At 41.9% G+C, this 24,727-nt stretch overlaps 10 non-coding genes across 10 annotated transcripts; all 10 read left to right on the forward strand.

The window, feature by feature from the left end:
• Positions 1 to 158: 158 nt before the first annotated feature.
• Positions 159 to 230, forward strand: TRNAE-UUC (transfer RNA glutamic acid (anticodon UUC)). Its single transcript has one exon. It is a non-coding gene; the product is annotated as a tRNA-Glu (tRNA).
• A 1,592-nt stretch (positions 231 to 1,822) lies between these two features.
• Positions 1,823 to 1,894, forward strand: TRNAE-UUC (transfer RNA glutamic acid (anticodon UUC)). Its single transcript has one exon. It is a non-coding gene; the product is annotated as a tRNA-Glu (tRNA).
• Positions 1,895 to 3,363: 1,469 nt separating this feature from the next.
• Positions 3,364 to 3,435, forward strand: TRNAE-UUC (transfer RNA glutamic acid (anticodon UUC)). Its single transcript has one exon. It is a non-coding gene; the product is annotated as a tRNA-Glu (tRNA).
• A 1,592-nt stretch (positions 3,436 to 5,027) lies between these two features.
• TRNAE-UUC (transfer RNA glutamic acid (anticodon UUC)) lies at positions 5,028 to 5,099 on the forward strand. The gene has a single exon. It is a non-coding gene; the product is annotated as a tRNA-Glu (tRNA).
• A 1,469-nt stretch (positions 5,100 to 6,568) lies between these two features.
• TRNAE-UUC (transfer RNA glutamic acid (anticodon UUC)) lies at positions 6,569 to 6,640 on the forward strand. The gene has a single exon. It is a non-coding gene; the product is annotated as a tRNA-Glu (tRNA).
• Positions 6,641 to 8,231: 1,591 nt separating this feature from the next.
• TRNAE-UUC (transfer RNA glutamic acid (anticodon UUC)) lies at positions 8,232 to 8,303 on the forward strand. The gene has a single exon. It is a non-coding gene; the product is annotated as a tRNA-Glu (tRNA).
• A 1,469-nt stretch (positions 8,304 to 9,772) lies between these two features.
• Positions 9,773 to 9,844, forward strand: TRNAE-UUC (transfer RNA glutamic acid (anticodon UUC)). The gene has a single exon. It is a non-coding gene; the product is annotated as a tRNA-Glu (tRNA).
• A 1,462-nt stretch (positions 9,845 to 11,306) lies between these two features.
• On the forward strand, positions 11,307 to 11,378 carry TRNAE-UUC (transfer RNA glutamic acid (anticodon UUC)). Its single transcript has one exon. It is a non-coding gene; the product is annotated as a tRNA-Glu (tRNA).
• Positions 11,379 to 18,486: 7,108 nt separating this feature from the next.
• Positions 18,487 to 18,558, forward strand: TRNAE-UUC (transfer RNA glutamic acid (anticodon UUC)). Its single transcript has one exon. It is a non-coding gene; the product is annotated as a tRNA-Glu (tRNA).
• Positions 18,559 to 20,027: 1,469 nt separating this feature from the next.
• On the forward strand, positions 20,028 to 20,099 carry TRNAE-UUC (transfer RNA glutamic acid (anticodon UUC)). Its single transcript has one exon. It is a non-coding gene; the product is annotated as a tRNA-Glu (tRNA).
• The last annotated feature ends 4,628 nt before the right edge of the window (positions 20,100 to 24,727 follow it).

Here is a 24,727-nt window from a genome sequence, read left to right on the forward strand (position 1 = left end):
TCTGCATTATTGCAGTTGATTTGCATGTTAACAAGTGATATTAGCACCTGAAAGAGTTTGCAAATGAACATCTTATTTCCTTGTAGAGCCCATGGTCCAGAACATCCTCCACAAGCAGGAGTGGGAGGAAAATCTACAGAGGAGATTGTACTGCAAGTTCCCATATGGTCTAGCGGTTAGGATTCCTGGTTTTCACCCAGGCGGCCCGGGTTCGACTCCCGATATGGGAAATGTTCCTCTTTTTAATCTTATCTGGCACATTCGACTTGCCCACTTTCAGTTTTGCAACTTCATATGAGCTTTCTCCTCTCTAAATAAACTTGGGACAAATTCCATTCTATTCCCTAACTGTGGTCCTTCCCATTTTCCTTTGGGTGTTTTATGTGTAGCAAAGCTTGTAACTTTGTTGCTACAGCAAAGAAAATACTATTCTTTTGCTATTACAAATCAAAATGGTGCCCAAAAATGAATTAATTGTTGTCATACTCCTTTGGTGAATCTAATAGAATGTAGCTGTTAATGGCAAAATACATTAGAGTTGTATATTTTCTCAATACAGTTATTGCCTATTCATGATACTTTTCCAAGAGGTTTGAAATTCGGCATCCAACAGGAGAGGAGGTGATAGTTTAAAGATGTTGTCTAGACAAAAAGGAGTGAATGGGCCATAAGGTGATCTATGTCATACCACATAACTAAATTAAACCTTGTAGGTTTTGAGTATTTTTTATATATAATATATACATCATTGAGCTATTAAGAGGTTGACATTTTAAAGACATAGAGTGGATGGCAACCAATAGGAGAGGTGGTGATAGGCTAAAGATGATGTCTAAACAAGAGTGTGAATGCACCATAAAGTGATCTATAGTATACTATTGATAACTAAATAAGAGCCTGCAAGTATTGTGTATTTTGTTATACTTGTCAATTAGATTTTTGGGGGGCCTTTAGACATCAGTTTGCAAAGTTTTAAAAAGTTCAGTATTTTGTAATAGAAAATAGATGCTAGACACTATTTATCTCTAATTTTTGTAGTTGAGCAAAATAATTTTTGTCACTTTGGGCTTCAGCTACACTTTTTGTAATTGGAATTGTTGACACAATAAGGACAATGCTGGTCAATTGTCTCAAACTATTTCAGTTCTGGAAAAAAAACTGCTTAGAGTGGCAGATACAATAGATTTGTTCAAAAAAAGGTTGGACATCTTTTTAGATGGGAAAGGTATACAGGGATATACCAAATAAGTATACATGGGAAGGATGTTGATCCAGGGATTAATCCGATTGCCAATTCTTGGAGTCAGGAAGGAATTTATTTTTCCCCTTATGAGATATCATTGGATGATATGACTCTGGGATTTTTTGTTTGCCTTCCTCTGGATCAATAAGTAAGTATAGATAGAGGATAAAGTATCTGTTGTCTAATTTAGCATAGGTTGAACTTGATGGACCTATGTCTTTTTTCAACCTCATCTACTATGTAATTATGAGTCATAAATGAGGTGTTAAGTAGTAATTTTCCTCTACTTATTTACCTCTGCATTATTGCAGTTGAATTGCATGTTAACAAGTGATATTAGCACATGAAAGAGTTTGCAAATGAACATCTTATTTCCTTGTAGAGCCCATGGTCCAGAACATCCTCAAAAAGCAGGAGTGGGAGGAAAATCTACAGAGGATATTGCATGTTAACAAGTGATATTAGCACATGAAAGAGTTTGCAAATTAACATCTTATTTCCTTGTAGATCCCATGGTCCAGAACATCCTCCAAAAGCAGGAGTGGGAGGAAAATCTACAGAGGAGATTGTACTGCAAGTTCCCATATGGTCTAGCGGTTAGGATTCCTGGTTTTCACCCAGGCGGCCCGGGTTCGACTCCCGGTATGGGAAATGTTCCTCTTTTTAATCTTATCTGGCACATTCGACTTGCCCACTTTCAGTTTTGCAACTTCATATGAGCTTTCTCCTCTGTAAATAAACTTGGGACAAATTCCATTCTATTCCCTAACTGTGGTCCTTCCCATTTTCCTTTGGGTGTTTTATGTGTAGCAAAGCTTGTAACTTTGTTGCTACATCAAAGAAAATACTATTCTTTTGCTATTACAAATCAAAATGGTGCCCAAAAATGAATTAATTCTTGTCATACTCCTTTGGTGAATCTAATAGAATGTAGCTGTTAATGGCAAATGACATAAGAGTTGTATATTTTCTCAATACAGTTATTGCCTATTCATGATACTTTTCCAAGAGGTTTGAAATTCGGCATCCAACAGGAGAGGAGGTGATAGGCTAAAGATGTTGTCTAGACAAAAAAGAGTGAATGGGCCATAAGGTGATCTATGTCATACGACATAACTAAATTAAACCTTGTAGGTTTTGATTATTTTTTACATATATAATATATACATCATTGAGCTATTAAGAGGTTGACATTTTAAAGACATAGAGTGGATGGCAACCAATAGGAGTGGAGGTGATAGACTAAAGATGATGTCTAAACAAGAGTGTGAATGCACCATAAAGTGATCTATAGTATACTATTGATAACTAAATAAGAGCCTGCAAGTATTGTGTGTTTTGTTATACTTGTCAATTAGATTTTTGGGGGGCCTTTAGACATCAGTTTGCAAAGTTTTAAAAAGTTCAGTATTTTGTAATAGAAAATAGATGCTGGACACTATTTATCTCTAATTTTTGTAGTTGAGCAAAATAATTTTTTGTCACTTCGGGCTTCAGCTACACTTTTTGTAATTGGAATTGTTGACACAATAAGGACAATGCTGGTCAATTGTCTCAAACTATTTCAGTTCTGGAAAAAAACTGCTTAGAGTGGCAGATACAATAGATTTGTTCAAAAAAAGGTTGGACATCTTTTTAGATGGGAAAGGTATACAGGGATATACCAAATAAGTATACATGGGAAGGATGTTGATCCAGGGATTAATCCGATTGCCAATTCTTGGAGTCAGGAAGGAATTTATTTTTCCCCTTATGAGATATCATTGGATGATATGACTCTGGGATTTTTTGTTTGCCGTCCTCTGGATCAATAAGTAAGTATAGATAGAGGTTAAAGTATCTGTTGTCTAATTTAGCATAGGTTGAACTTGATGGACCTATGTCTTTTTTCAACCTCATCTACTATGTAATTATGAGTCATAAATGAGGTGTTAAGTAGTAATTTTCCTCTACTTATTTACCTCTGCATTATTGCAGTTGATTTGCATGTTAACAAGTGATATTAGCACCTGAAAGAGTTTGCAAATGAACATCTTATTTCCTTGTAGAGCCCATGGTCCAGAACATCCTCCACAAGCAGGAGTGGGAGGAAAATCTACAGAGGAGATTGTACTGCAAGTTCCCATATGGTCTAGCGGTTAGGATTCCTGGTTTTCACCCAGGCGGCCCGGGTTCGACTCCCGATATGGGAAATGTTCCTCTTTTTAATCTTATCTGGCACATTCGACTTGCCCACTTTCAGTTTTGCAACTTCATATGAGCTTTCTCCTCTCTAAATAAACTTGGGACAAATTCCATTCTATTCCCTAACTGTGGTCCTTCCCATTTTCCTTTGGGTGTTTTATGTGTAGCAAAGCTTGTAACTTTGTTGCTACAGCAAAGAAAATACTATTCTTTTGCTATTACAAATCAAAATGGTGCCCAAAAATGAATTAATTGTTGTCATACTCCTTTGGTGAATCTAATAGAATGTAGCTGTTAATGGCAAAATACATTAGAGTTGTATATTTTCTCAATACAGTTATTGCCTATTCATGATACTTTTCCAAGAGGTTTGAAATTCGGCATCCAACAGGAGAGGAGGTGATAGTTTAAAGATGTTGTCTAGACAAAAAGGAGTGAATGGGCCATAAGGTGATCTATGTCATACCACATAACTAAATTAAACCTTGTAGGTTTTGAGTATTTTTTATATATAATATATACATCATTGAGCTATTAAGAGGTTGACATTTTAAAGACATAGAGTGGATGGCAACCAATAGGAGAGGTGGTGATAGGCTAAAGATGATGTCTAAACAAGAGTGTGAATGCACCATAAAGTGATCTATAGTATACTATTGATAACTAAATAAGAGCCTGCAAGTATTGTGTATTTTGTTATACTTGTCAATTAGATTTTTGGGGGGCCTTTAGACATCAGTTTGCAAAGTTTTAAAAAGTTCAGTATTTTGTAATAGAAAATAGATGCTAGACACTATTTATCTCTAATTTTTGTAGTTGAGCAAAATAATTTTTGTCACTTTGGGCTTCAGCTACACTTTTTGTAATTGGAATTGTTGACACAATAAGGACAATGCTGGTCAATTGTCTCAAACTATTTCAGTTCTGGAAAAAAAACTGCTTAGAGTGGCAGATACAATAGATTTGTTCAAAAAAAGGTTGGACATCTTTTTAGATGGGAAAGGTATACAGGGATATACCAAATAAGTATACATGGGAAGGATGTTGATCCAGGGATTAATCCGATTGCCAATTCTTGGAGTCAGGAAGGAATTTATTTTTCCCCTTATGAGATATCATTGGATGATATGACTCTGGGATTTTTTGTTTGCCTTCCTCTGGATCAATAAGTAAGTATAGATAGAGGATAAAGTATCTGTTGTCTAATTTAGCATAGGTTGAACTTGATGGACCTATGTCTTTTTTCAACCTCATCTACTATGTAATTATGAGTCATAAATGAGGTGTTAAGTAGTAATTTTCCTCTACTTATTTACCTCTGCATTATTGCAGTTGAATTGCATGTTAACAAGTGATATTAGCACATGAAAGAGTTTGCAAATGAACATCTTATTTCCTTGTAGAGCCCATGGTCCAGAACATCCTCAAAAAGCAGGAGTGGGAGGAAAATCTACAGAGGATATTGCATGTTAACAAGTGATATTAGCACATGAAAGAGTTTGCAAATTAACATCTTATTTCCTTGTAGATCCCATGGTCCAGAACATCCTCCAAAAGCAGGAGTGGGAGGAAAATCTACAGAGGAGATTGTACTGCAAGTTCCCATATGGTCTAGCGGTTAGGATTCCTGGTTTTCACCCAGGCGGCCCGGGTTCGACTCCCGGTATGGGAAATGTTCCTCTTTTTAATCTTATCTGGCACATTCGACTTGCCCACTTTCAGTTTTGCAACTTCATATGAGCTTTCTCCTCTGTAAATAAACTTGGGACAAATTCCATTCTATTCCCTAACTGTGGTCCTTCCCATTTTCCTTTGGGTGTTTTATGTGTAGCAAAGCTTGTAACTTTGTTGCTACATCAAAGAAAATACTATTCTTTTGCTATTACAAATCAAAATGGTGCCCAAAAATGAATTAATTCTTGTCATACTCCTTTGGTGAATCTAATAGAATGTAGCTGTTAATGGCAAATGACATAAGAGTTGTATATTTTCTCAATACAGTTATTGCCTATTCATGATACTTTTCCAAGAGGTTTGAAATTCGGCATCCAACAGGAGAGGAGGTGATAGGCTAAAGATGTTGTCTAGACAAAAAAGAGTGAATGGGCCATAAGGTGATCTATGTCATACGACATAACTAAATTAAACCTTGTAGGTTTTGATTATTTTTTACATATATAATATATACATCATTGAGCTATTAAGAGGTTGACATTTTAAAGACATAGAGTGGATGGCAACCAATAGGAGTGGAGGTGATAGACTAAAGATGATGTCTAAACAAGAGTGTGAATGCACCATAAAGTGATCTATAGTATACTATTGATAACTAAATAAGAGCCTGCAAGTATTGTGTGTTTTGTTATACTTGTCAATTAGATTTTTGGGGGGCCTTTAGACATCAGTTTGCAAAGTTTTAAAAAGTTCAGTATTTTGTAATAGAAAATAGATGCTGGACACTATTTATCTCTAATTTTTGTAGTTGAGCAAAATAATTTTTTGTCACTTCGGGCTTCAGCTACACTTTTTGTAATTGGAATTGTTGACACAATAAGGACAATGCTGGTCAATTGTCTCAAACTATTTCAGTTCTGGAAAAAAACTGCTTAGAGTGGCAGATACAATAGATTTGTTCAAAAAAAGGTTGGACATCTTTTTAGATGGGAAAGGTATACAGGGATATACCAAATAAGTATACATGGGAAGGATGTTGATCCAGGGATTAATCCGATTGCCAATTCTTGGAGTCAGGAAGGAATTTATTTTTCCCCTTATGAGATATCATTGGATGATATGACTCTGGGATTTTTTGTTTGCCGTCCTCTGGATCAATAAGTAAGTATAGATAGAGGATAAAGTATCTGTTGTCTAATTTAGCATAGGTTGAACTTGATGGACCTATGTCTTTTTTCAACCTCATCTACTATGTAATTATGAGTCATAAATGAGGTGTTAAGTAGTAATTTTCCTCTACTTATTTACCTCTGCATTATTGCAGTTGATTTGCATGTTAACAAGTGATATTAGCACCTGAAAGAGTTTGCAAATGAACATCTTATTTCCTTGTAGAGCCCATGGTCCAGAACATCCTCCACAAGCAGGAGTGGGAGGAAAATCTACAGAGGAGATTGTACTGCAAGTTCCCATATGGTCTAGCGGTTAGGATTCCTGGTTTTCACCCAGGCGGCCCGGGTTCGACTCCCGATATGGGAAATGTTCCTCTTTTTAATCTTATCTGGCACATTCGACTTGCCCACTTTCAGTTTTGCAACTTCATATGAGCTTTCTCCTCTCTAAATAAACTTGGGACAAATTCCATTCTATTCCCTAACTGTGGTCCTTCCCATTTTCCTTTGGGTGTTTTATGTGTAGCAAAGCTTGTAACTTTGTTGCTACAGCAAAGAAAATACTATTCTTTTGCTATTACAAATCAAAATGGTGCCCAAAAATGAATTAATTGTTGTCATACTCCTTTGGTGAATCTAATAGAATGTAGCTGTTAATGGCAAATGACATAAGAGTTGTATATTTTCTCAATACAGTTATTGCCTATTCATGATACTTTTCCAAGAGGTTTGAAATTCGGCATCCAACAGGAGAGGAGGTGATAGGCTAAAGATGTTGTCTAGACAAAAAAGAGTGAATGGGCCATAAGGTGATCTATGTCATACCACATAACTAAATTAAACCTTGTAGGTTTTGAGTATTTTTTATATATAATATATACATCATTGAGCTATTAAGAGGTTGACATTTTAAAGACATAGAGTGGATGGCAACCAATAGGAGAGGTGGTGATAGGCTAAAGATGATGTCTAAACAAGAGTGTGAATGCACGATAAGGTGATCTATAGTATACTATTGATAACTAAATAAGAGCCTGCAAGTATTGTGTATTTTGTTATACTTGTCAATTAGATTTTTGGGGGGCCTTTAGACATCAGTTTGCAAAGTTTTAAAAAGTTCAGTATTTTGTAATAGAAAATAGATGCTAGACACTATTTATCTCTAATTTTTGTAGTTGAGCAAAATAATTTTTGTCACTTTGGGCTTCAGCTACACTTTTTGTAATTGGAATTGTTGACACAATAAGGACAATGCTGGTCAATTGTCTCAAACTATTTCAGTTCTGGAAAAAAACTGCTTAGAGTGGCAGATACAATAGATTTGTTCAAAAAAAGGTTGGACATCTTTTTAGATGGGAAAGGTATACAGGGATATACCAAATAAGTATACATGGGAAGGATGTTGATCCAGGGATTAATCCGATTGCCAATTCTTGGAGTCAGGAAGGAATTTATTTTTCCCCTTATGAGATATCATTGAATGATATGACTCTGGGATTTTTTGTTTGCCTTCCTCTGGATCAATAAGTAAGTATAGATAGAGGATAAAGTATCTGTTGTCTAATTTAGCATAGGTTGAACTTGATGGACCTATGTCTTTTTTCAACCTCATCTACTATGTAATTATGAGTCATAAATGAGGTGTTAAGTAGTAATTTTCCTCTACTTATTTACCTCTGCATTATTGCAGTTGAATTGCATGTTAACAAGTGATATTAGCACATGAAAGAGTTTGCAAATGAACATCTTATTTCCTTGTAGAGCCCATGGTCCAGAACATCCTCAAAAAGCAGGAGTGGGAGGAAAATCTACAGAGGATATTGCATGTTAACAAGTGATATTAGCACATGAAAGAATTTGCAAATTAACATCTTATTTCCTTGTAGATCCCATGGTCCAGAACATCCTCCAAAAGCAGGAGTGGGAGGAAAATCTACAGAGGAGATTGTACTGCAAGTTCCCATATGGTCTAGCGGTTAGGATTCCTGGTTTTCACCCAGGCGGCCCGGGTTCGACTCCCGGTATGGGAAATGTTCCTCTTTTTCATCTTATCTGGCACATTCGACTTGCCCACTTTCAGTTTTGCAACTTCATATGAGCTTTCTCCTCTGTAAATAAACTTGGGACAAATTCCATTCTATTCCCTAACTGTGGTCCTTCCCATTTTCCTTTGGGTGTTTTATGTGTAGCAAAGCTTGTAACTTTGTTGCTACATCAAAGAAAATACTATTCTTTTGCTATTACAAATCAAAATGGTGCCCAAAAATGAATTAATTCTTGTCATACTCCTTTGGTGAATCTAATAGAATGTAGCTGTTAATGGCAAATGACATAAGAGTTGTATATTTTCTCAATACAGTTATTGCCTATTCATGATACTTTTCCAAGAGGTTTGAAATTCGGCATCCAACAGGAGAGGAGGTGATAGGCTAAAGATGTTGTCTAGACAAAAAAGAGTGAATGGGCCATAAGGTGATCTATGTCATACGACATAACTAAATTAAACCTTGTAGGTTTTGATTATTTTTTACATATATAATATATACATCATTGAGCTATTAAGAGGTTGACATTTTAAAGACATAGAGTGGATGGCAACCAATAGGAGTGGAGGTGATAGACTAAAGATGATGTCTAAACAAGAGTGTGAATGCACCATAAAGTGATCTATAGTATACTATTGATAACTAAATAAGAGCCTGCAAGTATTGTGTGTTTTGTTATACTTGTCAATTAGATTTTTGGGGGGCCTTTAGACATCAGTTTGCAAAGTTTTAAAAAGTTCAGTATTTTGTAATAGAAAATAGATGCTGGACACTATTTATCTCTAATTTTTGTAGTTGAGCAAAATAATTTTTTGTCACTTCGGGCTTCAGCTACACTTTTTGTAATTGGAATTGTTGACACAATAAGGACAATGCTGGTCAATTGTCTCAAACTATTTCAGTTCTGGAAAAAAACTGCTTAGAGTGGCAGATACAATAGATTTGTTCAAAAAAAGGTTGGACATCTTTTTAGATGGGAAAGGTATACAGGGATATACCAAATAAGTATACATGGGAAGGATGTTGATCCAGGGATTAATCCGATTGCCAATTCTTGGAGTCAGGAAGGAATTTATTTTTCCCCTTATGAGATATCATTGGATGATATGACTCTGGGATTTTTTGTTTGCCGTCCTCTGGATCAATAAGTAAGTATAGATAGAGGATAAAGTATCTGTTGTCTAATTTAGCATAGGTTGAACTTGATGGACCTATGTCTTTTTTCAACCTCATCTACTATGTAATTATGAGTCATAAATGAGGTGCTAAGTAGTAATTTTCCTCTACTTATTTACCTCTGCATTATTGCAGTTGATTTGCATGTTAACAAGTGATATTAGCACATGAAAGAGTTTGCAAATGAACATCTTATTTCCTTGTAGAGCCCATGGTCCAGAACATCCTCCACAAGCAGGAGTGGGAGGAAAATCTACAGAGGAGATTGTACTGCAAGTTCCCATATGGTCTAGCGGTTAGGATTCCTGGTTTTCACCCAGGCGCCCCGGGTTCGACTCCCGGTATGGGAAGTGTTCCTCTTTTTAATCTTATCTGGCACATTCGACTTGCCCACTTTCAGTTTTGCAACTTCATATGAGCTTTCTCCTCTGTAAATAAACTTGGGACAAATTCCATTCTATTCCCTAACTGTGGTCCTTCCCATTTTCCTTTGGGTGTTTTATGTGTAGCAAAGCTTGTAACTTTGTTGCTACAGCAAAGAAAATACTATTCTTTTGCTATTACATATAAAAATGGTGCCCAAAAATGAATTAATTCTTGTCATACTCCTTTGGTGAATCTAATAGAATGTAGCTGTTAATGGCAAATTACATTAGAGTTGTATATTTTCTCAATACAGTTATTGCCTATTCATGATACTTTTCCAAGAGGTTTGAAATTCGGCATCCAACAGGAGAGGAGGTGATAGTTTAAAGATGTTGTCTAGACAAAAAAGAGTGAATGGACCATAAGGTGATCTATGTCATACGACATAACTAAATTAAACCTTATAGGTTTTGAGTATTTTTTATATATAATATATACATCATTGAGCTATTAAGAGGTTGACATTTTAAAGACATAGAGTGGATGGCAACCAATAGGAGAGGTGGTGATAGGCTAAAGATGATGTCTAAACAAGAGTGTGAATGCACGATAAGGTGATCTATAGTATACTATTGATAACTAAATAAGAGCCTGCAAGTATTGTGTATTTTGTTATACTTGTCAATTAGATTTTTGGGGGGCCTTTAGACATCAGTTTGCAAAGTTTTAAAAAGTTCAGTATTTTGTAATAGGAAATAGATGCTAGACACTATTTATCTCTAATTTTTGTAGTTGAGCAAAATAATTTTTGTCACTTTGGGCTTCAGCTACACTTTTTGTAATTGGAATTGTTGACACAATAAGGACAATGCTGGTCAATTGTCTCAAACTATTTCAGTTCTGGAAAAAAACTGCTTAGAGTGGCAGATACAATAGATTTGTTCAAAAAAAGGTTGGACATCTTTTTAGATGGGAAAGGTATACAGGGATATACCAAATAAGTATACATGGGAAGGATGTTGATCCAGGGATTAATCCGATTGCCAATTCTTGGAGTCAGGAAGGAATTTATTTTTCCCCTTATGAGATATCATTGGATGATATGACTCTGGGATTTTTTGTTTGCCTTCCTCTGGATCAATAAGTAAGTATAGATAGAGGATAAAGTATCTGTTGTCTAATTTAGCATAGGTTGAACTTGATGGACCTATGTCTTTTTTCAACCTCATCTACTATGTAATTATGAGTCATAAATGAGGTGTTAAGTAGTAATTTTCCTCTACTTATTTACCTCTGCATTATTGCAGTTGAATTGCATGTTAACAAGTGATATTAGCACCTGAAAGAGTTTGCAAATGAACATCTTATTTCCTTGTAGAGCCCATGGTCCAGAACATCCTCCAAAAGCAGGAGTGGGAGGAAAATCTACAGAGGAGTTCTGCAAGTTCCCATATGGTCTAGCGGTTAGGATTCCTGGTTTTCACCCAGGCGCCCCGGGTTCGACTCCCGGTATGGGAAGTGTTCCTCTTTTTAATCTTATCTGGCACATTCGACTTGCCCACTTTCAGTTTTGCAACTTCATATGAGCTTTCTCCTCTGTAAATAAACTTGGGACAAATTCCATTCTATTCCCTAACTGTGGTCCTTCCCATTTTCCTTTGGGTGTTTTATGTGTAGCAAAGCTTGTAACTTTGTTGCTACAGCAAAGAAAATACTATTCTTTTGCTATTACATATAAAAATGGTGCCCAAAAATGAATTAATTGTTGTCATACTCCTTTGGTGAATCTAATAGAATGTAGCTGTTAATGGCAAATTACATTAGAGTTGTATATTTTCTCAATACAGTTATTGCCTATTCATGATACTTTTCCAAGAGGTTTGAAATTCGGCATCCAACAGGAGAGGAGGTGATAGGCTAAAGATGTTGTCTAGACAAAAAAGAGTGAATGGACCATAAGGTGATCTATGTCATACCACATAACTAAATTAAACCTTGTAGGTTTTGTGTATTTTTTTTTAAATATAATATATACATCATTGAGCTACAGTATTAAGAGGTTGACATTTTAAAGACATAGAGTGGATGGCAACCAATAGGAGAGGTGGTGATAGACTAAAGATGATGTCTAAACAAGAGTGTGAATGCACCATAAAGTGATCTATAGTATACTATTGATAACTAAATAAGAGCCTGCAAGTATTGTGTGTTTTGTTATACTTGTCAATTAGATTTTTGGGGGGCCTTTAGACATCAGTTTGCAAAGTTTTAAAAAGTTCAGTATTTTGTAATAGAAAATAGATGCTGGACATTATTTATCTCTAATTTTTGTAGTTGAGCAAAATAATTTTTTGTCACTTCGGGTTGTCACGGTTGTGCTCGCCACAAACCTGGGTCGGACCGCGAGGCTGAGGTGGGGTTGTAAAAGCACCGACCTGAGACCGCGCAGGCTGATCCGGATTGCGCAGTTCGTTGTCGTACATCGCAGGATCAGGATAGGAGAAGACAGCGTCGTCGTTGTTCAAGCCAGGGTCAGGGCTGGAGATATCAGGATAAACATTGTTCAAGCAAGAGTTTGGCAACATGTAGTCAGGAGAGCCCCGCTTCAGCTTAGGAGCGCGGGGTTTGGCTCTGCGCGAGCGACGGCCATGGCCCATGGTGCTGGTCACAGGAGATGGTAAGCAGACCAGCGTAGCACACCGCTTTGCTGCACGGGCGAACCAGTGCTACAGCGCAAGAGTCCTGAGCGGGCTGGGGAATCCTCTGTAACAGCGCAGGAACCAGGACACGACCTCTCTAGATTAGGGAAAGAGTAGGCCCCAGGAACCAGGAAGCTATAGAAAGACGGGGAAACCACCGCTGCAGTGCAGGAATCCAAGAAGCTGAAGGACGCAGGGACGAAACCTCCGCTTCAGTGCAGGAATCCAGGAGGCTGAAGGACGCAGGGACGAAACCTCTGCTTCAGCACAGGAGAACAGGAAGCTGAAGGACGCAGGACGGGACCTCCGCTTCAGCACAGGAGAACAAGCGGAAGCTTGAAGGAAGCTGAGGGATGCAGGGCGGAACCTCCGCTTCAGCACAGGAGAACAAGCGGGAGCTTGACGGAAGCTGAAGGGCGCAGGGCGGAACCTCCGCTTCAGCACAGGAGAACAAGCGGAAGCTTGAAGGAAGCTGAGGAATGCAGGGCGGAACCTCCGCTTCAGCACAGGAGAACAAGCGGGAGCTTGACGGAAGCTGAAGGGCGCAGGGCGGAACCTCCGCTTCAGCACAGGAGAACAAGCGGGAGCTTGACGGAAGCTGAAGGACACAGGGCCGAACCTCCGTATCAGCATGGGAGAACAAGCGAGGGCTTGTGGCAGAACGATAGTGACATCCAGTAAGGACTATGCTCGGCAGGGAGCATTGTGGGAAGACAGTACTTAAAGGCCAGCGGGCCAATCCCTGGAGGGGGGTGTGAAGGTACTGCTCCAATGAGTGAATGTAAGTCTATGTTGCAGTGATAGGCTGCACAGCTGCAATAGATACCAGAGGGAGTGTGTATTGCTTTGGTGAGTGAATCCAGGCTGCAGCAAACATCAGGAGAGGTGCTCCAGGACTGCACAGCCTGCAAGGTAAGGCAACCAGTAAACCGCGGAGCGGATGCCTTACAGTACCCCCCCCCCCCTTCACGCGAGACCTCCGGGCGAACATGAGCACACATAGAGTTGGGGGACCGGGAATAGTTGCTGAACTGTCTAGGATTAGGGGTAGAGTCGTGGTCCAGAGACTCGTGGTTACTCCTTAGTGTACCCCCACCCCACGGTAAAAACTGCGGACAGACAGGACCATCCATGGGTCTCGGAGACCTCGAGTTGTTCCTAAATTTCTTTAGGTGGAAAGGGGATCCGTAAACGAGCAGTTCCTTGGTGAGTACAGTTCTAGGAAATGAGAGTGGTAGAAGAAACATCGTTGGTACATGGCTCGCCCCGCAAAATGACTTGGAAATCCAGGGCTGTGAAGAACCAGAGAGTTCCAGAGCAGAAATGGCAGAAGAACCCCTACAGGAAGCCCAGTCTTTAATAAATGAACCGGAATCTAGGATCAGCGGCCCTGATAGTTGATCGAATACACCAGGAGGAACTTTGTAACAGAAAAAGTCTTGGCTGACCACTGCATGTTGGAATTTGCGAGGAATTTTTCCTCTAGAAGGTTCCCTGGTAATGGTTAGTAAGGTTGGAAGCATCTCCCGGTATTGGTATGGAAGGTGACAAGGCAAGCAGTAAACCAGGCATAGGAACCGAAATCTTGGGATAAGTACAGAGTATTTCCAACTGAGAGGAAATAACAGGGGCAACCGAAAATTCCGAGGGACAAAACCATGGTTTGGCAGGAGCAGAGAAGCAAACAACAGTAGCGCTCTCCAATACTGGGAAATCTTCATTGGAAGATAGTATTGTCAGTGAATCAGGAATAGACCTTGGGATTTTCATGTCAGTATCTTGAGAAAAAGGCAGAGCCAGGGTAGTGGCGGGAGGGAAGCTAACATCAGAAGCTGAAGTCTGTACCTCAGTGACAGGGATCTGAGAATCAACAAGCAGCAAGTATGAACTATGAAAACTCTTAATGACAGGCACCTTAGGAGTACAAGGAGTCTTTTCCGAAACTGCAATGGCCCTAACCACAGGGGTACCTTACCTGACAAAAACATGAATAGGTGTGTTTTCTAGTGCAAAATCTCTGATCACAGGACTCCTAACCGATAGTGAGGGTGTCTGGGTTTGATTAGAGAAAAAATCAGATGTATTGATAAGTGACTTAGAAACAATTACTGAGGTTCTAGATTTGCTGGACATGTGAGAAAAAATACCCTTTAAGATAGGAGCTTTAATTTCTTCCCAGAGTAACCCAATAGTTGCTGGGGCAAATTTAGACACAGTACTGAGGGACAGAGTTTCAGCAAATGCAGGACAGCTAAATAGCTCAGATTTAAACCCCAGGACTTGTAAAATAGGCATGATGGTCTCAGACAATACAAAAGGAGTGACCCCAGATATGCTGATCTCTGGAGGATTAACCTGGAGAGAGAAATCAGGGGAACCCTCAGCCAGAATAACCATCATAGGAAGAGATTCAAAATCTGAAGGAGAAACACTACCTCTCAGAGTTTCAAAACCAGTAAGACACAATTCAGAGAAAGGAGAAACAGTGTGTGGGTTTCTTACTAGTCTATATGAACAAGCGTCACTTTTGGGCGAAAACCGTGCGTCAGCAAACATTCCTGGGAACACAATATGAACCCCAGGAGGGACATACAGACTACTGTATGCTTTTAACCCTAAGCTTAAAGAGGAGGAGAACTCAGACAGTACCCGGGGGTTAATTAAAACTGTACTGGTCTCTGAAGTAGGTATTTGGTAAGGAATGTCTGGGAAACCAGAAATTACTGCAGACTCCCTAATATGGGAACTATGCGCTGAAGCCCGCTATGTGGGCGACAGGCTGGTTCAGTGAAATACCCGGGAGAAGGAACTCTGCAACCAAGCTTAGGGAAAAAACTGACTCCTGACTACTTTTATCAGGAACCAAAACTTTAGCCGAATTCTCCGGAGGCGAAACTGCGGAAACTTGAGCTGAAGCAGGGGATTTATAGCAAAGAATATCTAAGGACTCCGTACGGTTATGGGAATCCCTCAATGCAACCTCTGCTGTCTGACTTGTGGATTCATTCTCTGAGGCTAAAACGAAGGCATTAACTTGGAGGCAGCAAGAATTTACAGGGGTTAATGCAGACAGTGCCTGAGAGTAAACCACAGGAAATCTTTTCTCTGTACTAGGAGAGACAAGGAATCTCTCCTCTAGAGCTAGGGGCGTAACCATGGCTGGCAGAGAACAGGGAATTATCAAAGAAGACTCAGAGAGCTGCCCCTCAGGGGTTAATACAGAAATGACCCTGGGGACAGAACTTAGGGATTCTTTCTCTGACGGGGAAAGCGCACAGGACTGACTGCCTAGCAGAGGTTAAAGCTGGGAAACCCTCAAAACCTAGAGAGAGGGCTTCTGAGCTAGAAATAGGAGAACTAAGAAACTTATTCTCTGATACTAGAACCTTAGTGTTGGGTAAAGAAACATATGTATCCTCCAGGGGGACCTCACAGGACTGATCAGCAGGGGTTAATGTAGACATATCATTGGTGACAGGGAACCCGGCCATACAATCAGGGCAAGGATCCGTGGTAGACCAGGGATACAGCCAAGCGGCAGCGAAGCTGGCGAGGGGAGGATCCTGTTCCTTTATGCAAATTTCCAATGTCATGGAAAGGATATGGAGTGTGTTTTGGGCATGAGCCAACATAAGGAGAGGGTCCTCTTGTGCTATATAAATGTCTAAGGACAAGGCCAGGGAAGAGAGTTCCTTTTGGGCGTCGTCCAGTTCTAAAGGGTACACATTCTCCCAGGTTAAAGGGTAACCAGGAAAGCAAATACAAGCGACCAGCGATTGTTTAAAGTCCCGGAGGCGATAAACCTTCATCATGAGATCATAACGGCATTTGGTTTGCAAAGGGGTTAAACCTTCAAACACAATCATACCTTCAAGCAGGGGTATTATCTCACATAGAAACTGATATTCAAACTGGGACTGGTCTACAGGCCAGGACAGGCTTTCAGATAGAAACTTACCAACCCTCACCACAGGGCGGTCCGAGTTTGTGGGGCCGAGCATACTGTCACGGTTGTGCTCGCCACAAACCTGGGTCGGACCGCGAGGCTGAGGTGGGGTTGTAAAAGCACCGACCTGAGACCGCGCAGGCTGATCCGGATTGCGCAGTTCATTGTCGTACATCGCAGGATCAGGATAGGAGAAGACAGCGTCGTCGTTGTACAAGCCAGGGTCAGGGCTGGAGATATCAGGATAAACATTGTTCAAGCAAGAGTTTGGCAACATGTAGTCAGGAGAGCCCCGCTTCAGCTTAGGAGCGCGGGGTTGGGCTCTGCGCGAGAGACGGCCATGGCCCATGGTGCTGGTCACAGGAGATGGTAAGCAGACCAGCGTAGCACACCGCTTTGCTGCACGGGCGAACTAGTGCTACAGCGCAAGAGTCCTGAGCGGGCTGGGGAATCCTCTGTAACAGCGCAGGAACCAGGACACGGCCTCTCTAGATTAGGGAAAGAGTAGGCCCCAGGAACCAGGAAGCTATAGAAAGACAGGGAAACCACCGCTGCAGTGCAGGAATCCAAGAAGCTGAAGGATGCAGGGACGAAACCTCCGCTTCAGTGCAGGAATCCAGGAGGCTGAAGGACACAGGGACGAAACCTCTGCTTCAGCACAGGAGAACAGGAAGCTGAAGGACGCAGGACGGGACCTCCGCTTCAGCACAGGAGAACAAGCGGAAGCTTGAAGGAAGCTGAGGGACGCAGGGCGGAACCTCCGCTTCAGCACAGGAGAACAAGCGGAAGCTTGACGGAAGCTGAAGGGCGCAGGGTGGAACCTCCGCTTCAGCACAGGAGAACAAGCGGGAGCTTGACGGAAGCTGAAGGACGCAGGGCGGAACCTCCGTATCAGCATGGGAGAACAAGCGAGGGCTTTTGGCAGAACGATAGTGACATCCAGTAAGGACTATGCTCGGCAGGGAGCATTGTGGGAAGACAGTACTTAAAGGCCAGCGGGCCAATCCCCGGAGGGGGGTGTGAAGGTACTGCTCCAATGAGTGAATGCAAGTCTATGTTGCAGTGATAGGCTGCACGGCTGCACAGCTGCAATAGATACCAGAGAGAGTGTGTATTGCTTTGGTGAGTGAATCCAGGCTGCAGCAAACATCAGGAGAGGTGCTCCAGGACTGCACAAGTCTACAATGTAAGGCAACCAGTAAACCGCGGAGCGGATTCCTTACAGGGCTTCAGCTACACTTTTTGTAATTGGTATTGTTGACACAATAAGGACAATGCTGGTCAATTGTCTCAAACTATTTCAGTTCTGGAAAAAAACTGCTTAGAGTGGCAGATACAATAGATTTGTTCAAAAAAAGGTTGGACATCTTTTTAGATGGGAAAGGTATACAGGGATATACCAAATAAGTATACATGGGAAGGATGTTTATCCAGGGATTAATCCGATTGCCAATTCTTGGAGTCAGGAAGGAATTTATTTTTCCCCTTATGAGATATCATTGGATGATATGACTCTGGGATTTTTTGTTTGCCTTCCTCTGGATCAATAAGTAAGTATAGATAGAGGATAAAGTATCTGTTGTCTAATTTAGCATAGGTTGAACTTGATGGACCTATGTCTTTTTTCAACCTCATCTACTATGTAATTATGAGTCATAAATGAGGTGTTAAGTAGTAATTTTCCTCTACTTATTTACCTCTGCATTATTGCAGTTGAATTGCATGTTAACAAGTGATATTAGCACATGAAAGAGTTTGCAAATGAACATCTTATTTCCTTGTAGAGCCCATGGTCCAGAACATCCTCAAAAAGCAGGAGTGGGAGGAAAATCTACAGAGGATATTGCATGTTAACAAGTGATATTAGCACATGAAAGAGTTTGCAAATTAACATCTTATTTCCTTGTAGATCCCATGGTCCAGAACATCCTCCAAAAGCAGGAGTGGGAGGAAAATCTACAGAGGAGATTGTACTGCAAGTTCCCATATGGTCTAGCGGTTAGGATTCCTGGTTTTCACCCAGGCGGCCCGGGTTCGACTCCCGGTATGGGAAATGTTCGTCTTTTTAATCTTATCTGGCACATTCGACTTGCCCACTTTCAGTTTTGCAACTTCATATGAGCTTTCTCCTCTCTAAATAAACTTGGGACAAATTCCATTCTATTCCCTAACTGTGGTCCTTCCCATTTTCCTTTGGGTGTTTTATGTGTAGCAAAGCTTGTAACTTTGATGCTACATCAAAGAAAATACTATTCTTTTGCTATTACAAATCAAAATGGTGCCCAAAAATGAATTAATTCTTGTCATACTCCTTTGGTGAATCTAATAGAATGTAGCTGTTAATGGCAAATGACATAAGAGTTGTATATTTTCTCAATACAGTTATTGCCTATTCATGATACTTTTCCAAGAGGTTTGAAATTCGGCATCCAACAGGAGAGGAGGTGATAGGCTAAAGATGTTGTCTAGACAAAAAAGATTGAATGGGCCATAAGGTGATCTATGTCATACGACATAACTAAATTAAACCTTGTAGGTTTTGTGTATTTTTTACATATATAATATATACATCATTGAGCTATTAAGAGGTTGACATTTTAAAGACATAGAGTGGATGGCAACCAATAGGAGTGGAGGTGATAGACTAAAGATGATGTCTAAACAAGAGTGTGAATGCACCATAAAGTGATCTATAGTATACTATTGATAACTAAATAAGAGCCTGCAAGTATTGTGTATTTTGTTATACTTGTCAATTAGATTTTTGGGGGGCCTTTAGACATCAGTTTGCAAAGTTTTAAAAAGTTCAGTATTTTGTAATAGAAAATAGATGCTAGACACTATTTATCTCTAATTTTTGTAGTTGAGCAAAATAATGTTTTGTCACTTTGGGCTTCAGCTACACTTTTTGTAATTGGTATTGTTGACACAATAAGGACAATACTGGTCAATTGTCTCAAACTATTTCAGTTCTGGAAAAAAACTGCTTAGAGTGGCAGATACAATAGATTTGTTCAAAAAAAGGTTGGACATCTTTTTAGATGGGAAAGGTATACAGGGATTTACCAAATAAGTATACATGGGAAGGATGTTTATCCAGGGATTAATCCGATTGCCAATTCTTCGAGTCAGGAAGGAATTTATTTTTCCCCTTATGAGATATCATTGGATGATATGACTCTGGGATTTTTTGTTTGCCTTCCTCTGGATCAATAAGTAAGTATAGATAGAGGATAAAGTATCTGTTGTCTAATTTAGCATAGGTTGAACTTGATGGACCTATGTCTTTTTTCAACCTCATCTACTATGTAATTATGAGTCATTAAAGAGGTGTTAAGTAGTAATTTACCTCTAGTTATTTACCTCTGCATTATTGCAGTTGAATTGCTTGTTAACAAGTGATATTAGCACATGAAAGAGTTTGCAAATGAACATCTTATTTCCTTGTAGAGCCCATGGTCCAGAACATCCTCCAACAGCAGGAGTGGGAGGAAAATCTACAGAGGAGATTGTACTGCAAGTTCCCATATGGTCTAGCGGTTAGGATTCCTGGTTTTCACCCAGGCGGCCTGGGTTCGATTCCCGGTATGGGAAATGTTCCTCTTTTTAATCTTATCTGGCACATTCGACTTGCCCACTTTCAGTTTTGCAACTTCATATGAGCTTTCTCCTCTGTAAATAAACTTGGGACAAATTCCATTCTATTCCCTAACTGTGGTCCTTCCCATTTTCCTTTGGGTGTTTTATGTGTAGCAAAGCTTGTAACTTTGTTGCTACAGCAAAGAAAATACTATTCTTTTGCTATTACATATAAAAATGGTGCCCAAAAATGAATTAATTCTTGTCATACTCCTTTGGTGAATCTAATAGAATGTAGCTGTTAATGGCAAATTACATTAGAGTTGTATATTTTCTCAATACAGTTATTGCCTATTCATGATACTCTTCCAAGAGGTTTGAAATTTGGCATCCAACAGGAGAGGAGGTGATAGGTTAAAGATGTTGTCTAGACAAAAAAGAGTGAATGGGCCATAAGGTGATCTTTGTCATACGACATAACTAAATTAAACCTTGTAGGTTTTGAGTATTTTCCCTAACTTTGTTGCTACATCAAAGAAAATACTTTTCTTTTGCTATTACATATAATAATGGTGTCCGAAAATGTATTCATTGTAGTCATACTCTTTTGGTGTCCCCAGTGTCCAAGCATGAGCGCGCTCATCGCCAAAGGGGCCGCAGCCTTAGTGAGAAGCAGAGGAGAGAAACACATGCGATGGGGTGAGACAGAAGGGAGAGAAATATATGGGAAGGGGGGAGAAAGAGAGGGGGCTCGTGAGGTGTGAAATGGGGAGGGGGGGCGGAGGGCAATACCGCCGACATGGGGGGAGGGCCCTGCTTAAAATGTTTGTCCTGGGCCCCACGATTTCTGTTGGCGGCCCTGCAGCTAATGAATGCATCTATGAGCAGGTGCAGCTGTTTGGCAGCTAGTGGATCTTGACACGGAGCTTTGGGGCGTGGTGCACGTGTGAGTTCCGTGCGTAGTCAGTGCGCGGCACGATCCGGGGGTGGAACCTGAGTCTGCGGAGTCGGATGACGCCATTTTGGCGCGCGTGCATGCTGTGCGTGTCTGGTAAGGAATGTGGTCGATAGGCACCCCGTGCGTGTGCGGTATTTCTCGAGAGGATGTACTTCGGTAAACCTCTCTCTGTCTGTCTCTCTCACACTCTCTCTCTCTGTCTGTCTCTCTCTCACACTCTCTCTCTCACTCTAGGGATCTGGATATCTTATTTACCCTATATATCTCAACTGCCCTATACTACACCGAAATAACCTGTACTGCTTTCTTCCAGATCTAACTCAAGTTTCACACGGGAGATATCGGTTTCCCCCCTGACCCAGAAGACAGGTAGGGAACACATCCCCTCCAATGTATAACATTGCAGGAATGAGGGTACCTGGACATTGAGGGACTGCGGATCAGGTAAGATCCCAGGCGGGATTGCTGCTTTAGAAATTGTGAAGCGGGGGCATCCAGACACTGGTTAAGGGGTTCAGGAAACTAGTCTTTCACATCTGGCTTTTTTTTCCAGATCCGACATTTATATACACACCTATGTAACAAGGACTAATTGTAGTATAATTTAATACAATAAATAAACTTATGTCAAAAACGAATGTTGTTCTTACTAGGAATTTATTCAATTTATTTATTTTTGGGGGCTGGAGGTGGGATTAGGGGTGGGGCTGGGGGTGGGTCTAGGGGTGGGGCTGGGGGCGGAACTAAGGGTGGGGCTGGGGGCGGGACTTATGATGGGGCTGGGGCAGGGCTAGGGCGAATAGATATTTTGGTTCGGCGAGTAGATTTTTGGGTGATTTGTCAAGCACTGTATATATATATAGCTTAACCCCATTGTAGCGCGACCCGTTATAACACGAATTCGCTTATAACGCTGTTTTAACACTGCACACACTCTCACTGCACACTGCACACACTCTCACTGCACACTGCACACTGCACACACTCTCACTGCACACTGCACACTGCACACACTTCCAGCACTCACTGCACACTGCACACACTCTCACTGCACACTGCACACACTCTCACTGCACACTGCACACACTCCCAGCACTCACTGCACACTGCACACACTCCCAGCACTCACTGCACACTGCTCACAGCACACACTCTCACTGCACACACTCTCACTGTACACTGCACACTGCACACACTCTCACTGCACACTGCACAACTCTCACTGCACACTGCACACTGCACACTGCACACACTCCCAGCAATCACTGCACACTGCTCACAGCACACACTCTCACTGCACACTGCTCACAGCACACACTCTCACTGCACACTGCACACACTCTCACTGCACACACTACCAGCACTCACTGCACACTGCACACACTCTCACTGCACACTGCACACACTCTCACTGCACACTGCACACACTCCCAGCACTCACTGCACACACTCTCACTGCACACACTCTCACTGCACACACTCTCACTGCACACACTCTCACTGCACACTGCACACACTCTCACTGCACACACTACCAGCACTCACTGCACACTGCACACACTCTCACTGCACACTGCACACACTCTCACTGCACACTGCACGCACTCACTGCACACACTCTCACTGCACACACTCACTGCACACACTCTCACTGCACACTCCACACTGCACACACTCCCAGCACACACTCTCACTGCACACACTCTCACTGCACACACTCTCACTGCACACACTCCCAGCACACACTCTCACTGCACACTACACACTGCACACACTCTCACTGCACACTACACACACTCTCACTTCACACACTACCAGCACACACTGCACACTCTCACTGCACAAACTACCAGCACTCACTGCACACTGCTCACTGCACACCTCTCACAGCACACTCTCACAGCACTCACAGCACACTCTCACAGCACTCACAGCACACTACACTGCACAGCACACCACACTCACACCACACCTCCCACTCCCCCTCCCTACCTTTGGTGTCGGCTAGTGAGATCGGAGCGGAGCTGGCATCAGGAGGGGGGGGTGTCGGGAGGAGGGGGGATGTCGGGAGGAGGTGGGTGTCGGGAGGAGGGGAGGTGTCAGGAAGAGGGGGGGTGTCAGGAGGAGGGGGGGATGTCGGGAGGAGGGGGGTGTCAGGAGGAGGGGAGGGTGGTGTGGATGCCGGTAGGGGGGTGAGTGAGGAGCAGGCTGGGACTCGGAGGGCTAGGCCCAAAACTGATTATGCCGCAGAGGGCCGGTAGGTGTGGGGGCCTCGGGGTGGAGGAAGTGGATGCCGGTGTTGGGAGGTAAGGAGCAGGTTGTGGCTGGACTCGGAGGGCCGCTGCTGGGGGACGTGTAGGGCTTCCGGCCACCTCTTCCTTCCCCCCTCCCTCCCTCCAATCGGGCGCGCGGCAGCCATTTTTTTTTAAATTAGCGCGACCCCGGTTCTACTGCACCGACACACTTTATTCGAGCAAATACCCGGTATGTACCTGGCAGATACCTGGAATGCGCCGCTCCTCGCCTCTGACAAGCCCCGTTGCGTTTGCCTTCCCAGCCTGGGTTCATGCTTGGCTGACGGGCGGCTGATCTGTTAAATGATAATGATTAGGATTTAATAGGCTGCAATGCTTCGCGTGTCTACCAGATGGCATAAATTCATGAATTGTAATGCAGTATATATATATATATACTGTGCAGTATTGCAGCTAGCGGGAATAAAATGCTTCAATCCCTGCTTGGAAAATACCTCAATGCACTCGGGCAGAAAACAGTCACAAACCTCAATACACCCGGGTATATCCGAAATCGTGGGACTAGCCGAGCTCGAATAAAGTGTGTCGCCAGTGTAGCGCGGTCGGATCGGGTGGCCCCCGAGGACCGCGCTATAACGGGATTGAGCTGTATATATAAATAAACACTGTACACACACATACACATGTCCCTCCCAGCGTGTATGACAGGGTAGTCACTGGGGTTTTAACAGATTTACGCACCCTGGGTGGTATTTATACAGCATTACCCCCTCCCCCCGCCTCCCTGTCAGCAACCCCTTCACCCCCAGACAAAATGCTGATTAATTAAAACAGATTGCCATTTGTTTGATTGAGTAATTCTGTGTTTCACATGACATGCTAGAAACAAATCATACACATACACACACACACACACACACACACACACACACACACACACACACATACCTCTCCCTCCCTCCCTGTACCTCTGCTGGGGGGAGCTGAGAAAGGAGCTGGTTCCTGGCCAGGACACACACAGACAGCTGACATCCCGGCACAGGCTGCGTGTGATCCTCCCCCGCTTCGCACAGCACACAGTCTCCTGCACTGCAAGTGCTGCTGTGGGGCTGCCGCTGCGACGCCGGGCTCAGGGAGAGCTGGGAGAGTTATCCCAGCTCTCCCTCTTTGGCGGACGTGGAGTCCCTGATCGGAGCGGCCATTTTTTTTTTGCGCGATCCTTGTTATAATGAGGTCGGATCGGATGGACCCGAGGACCGCATTATAACGGGGTTCAGCTGTATATATATTATTGAGCTATTGAGAGGTTGGCATTTTAAAGACATAGAGTGAATGGCAACCAATAGGAGAGGTGGTGATAGGCTAAAGATGAAGTCTAAACAAGAGTGTGAATTCATCATAAGGTGATCTACAGTATATAGAGGTAAGTC

This window comes from Ascaphus truei, chromosome 19, assembly GCF_040206685.1.
Source record: "Ascaphus truei isolate aAscTru1 chromosome 19, aAscTru1.hap1, whole genome shotgun sequence".
NCBI classification, from domain to species: domain Eukaryota; kingdom Metazoa; phylum Chordata; class Amphibia; order Anura; family Ascaphidae; genus Ascaphus; species Ascaphus truei.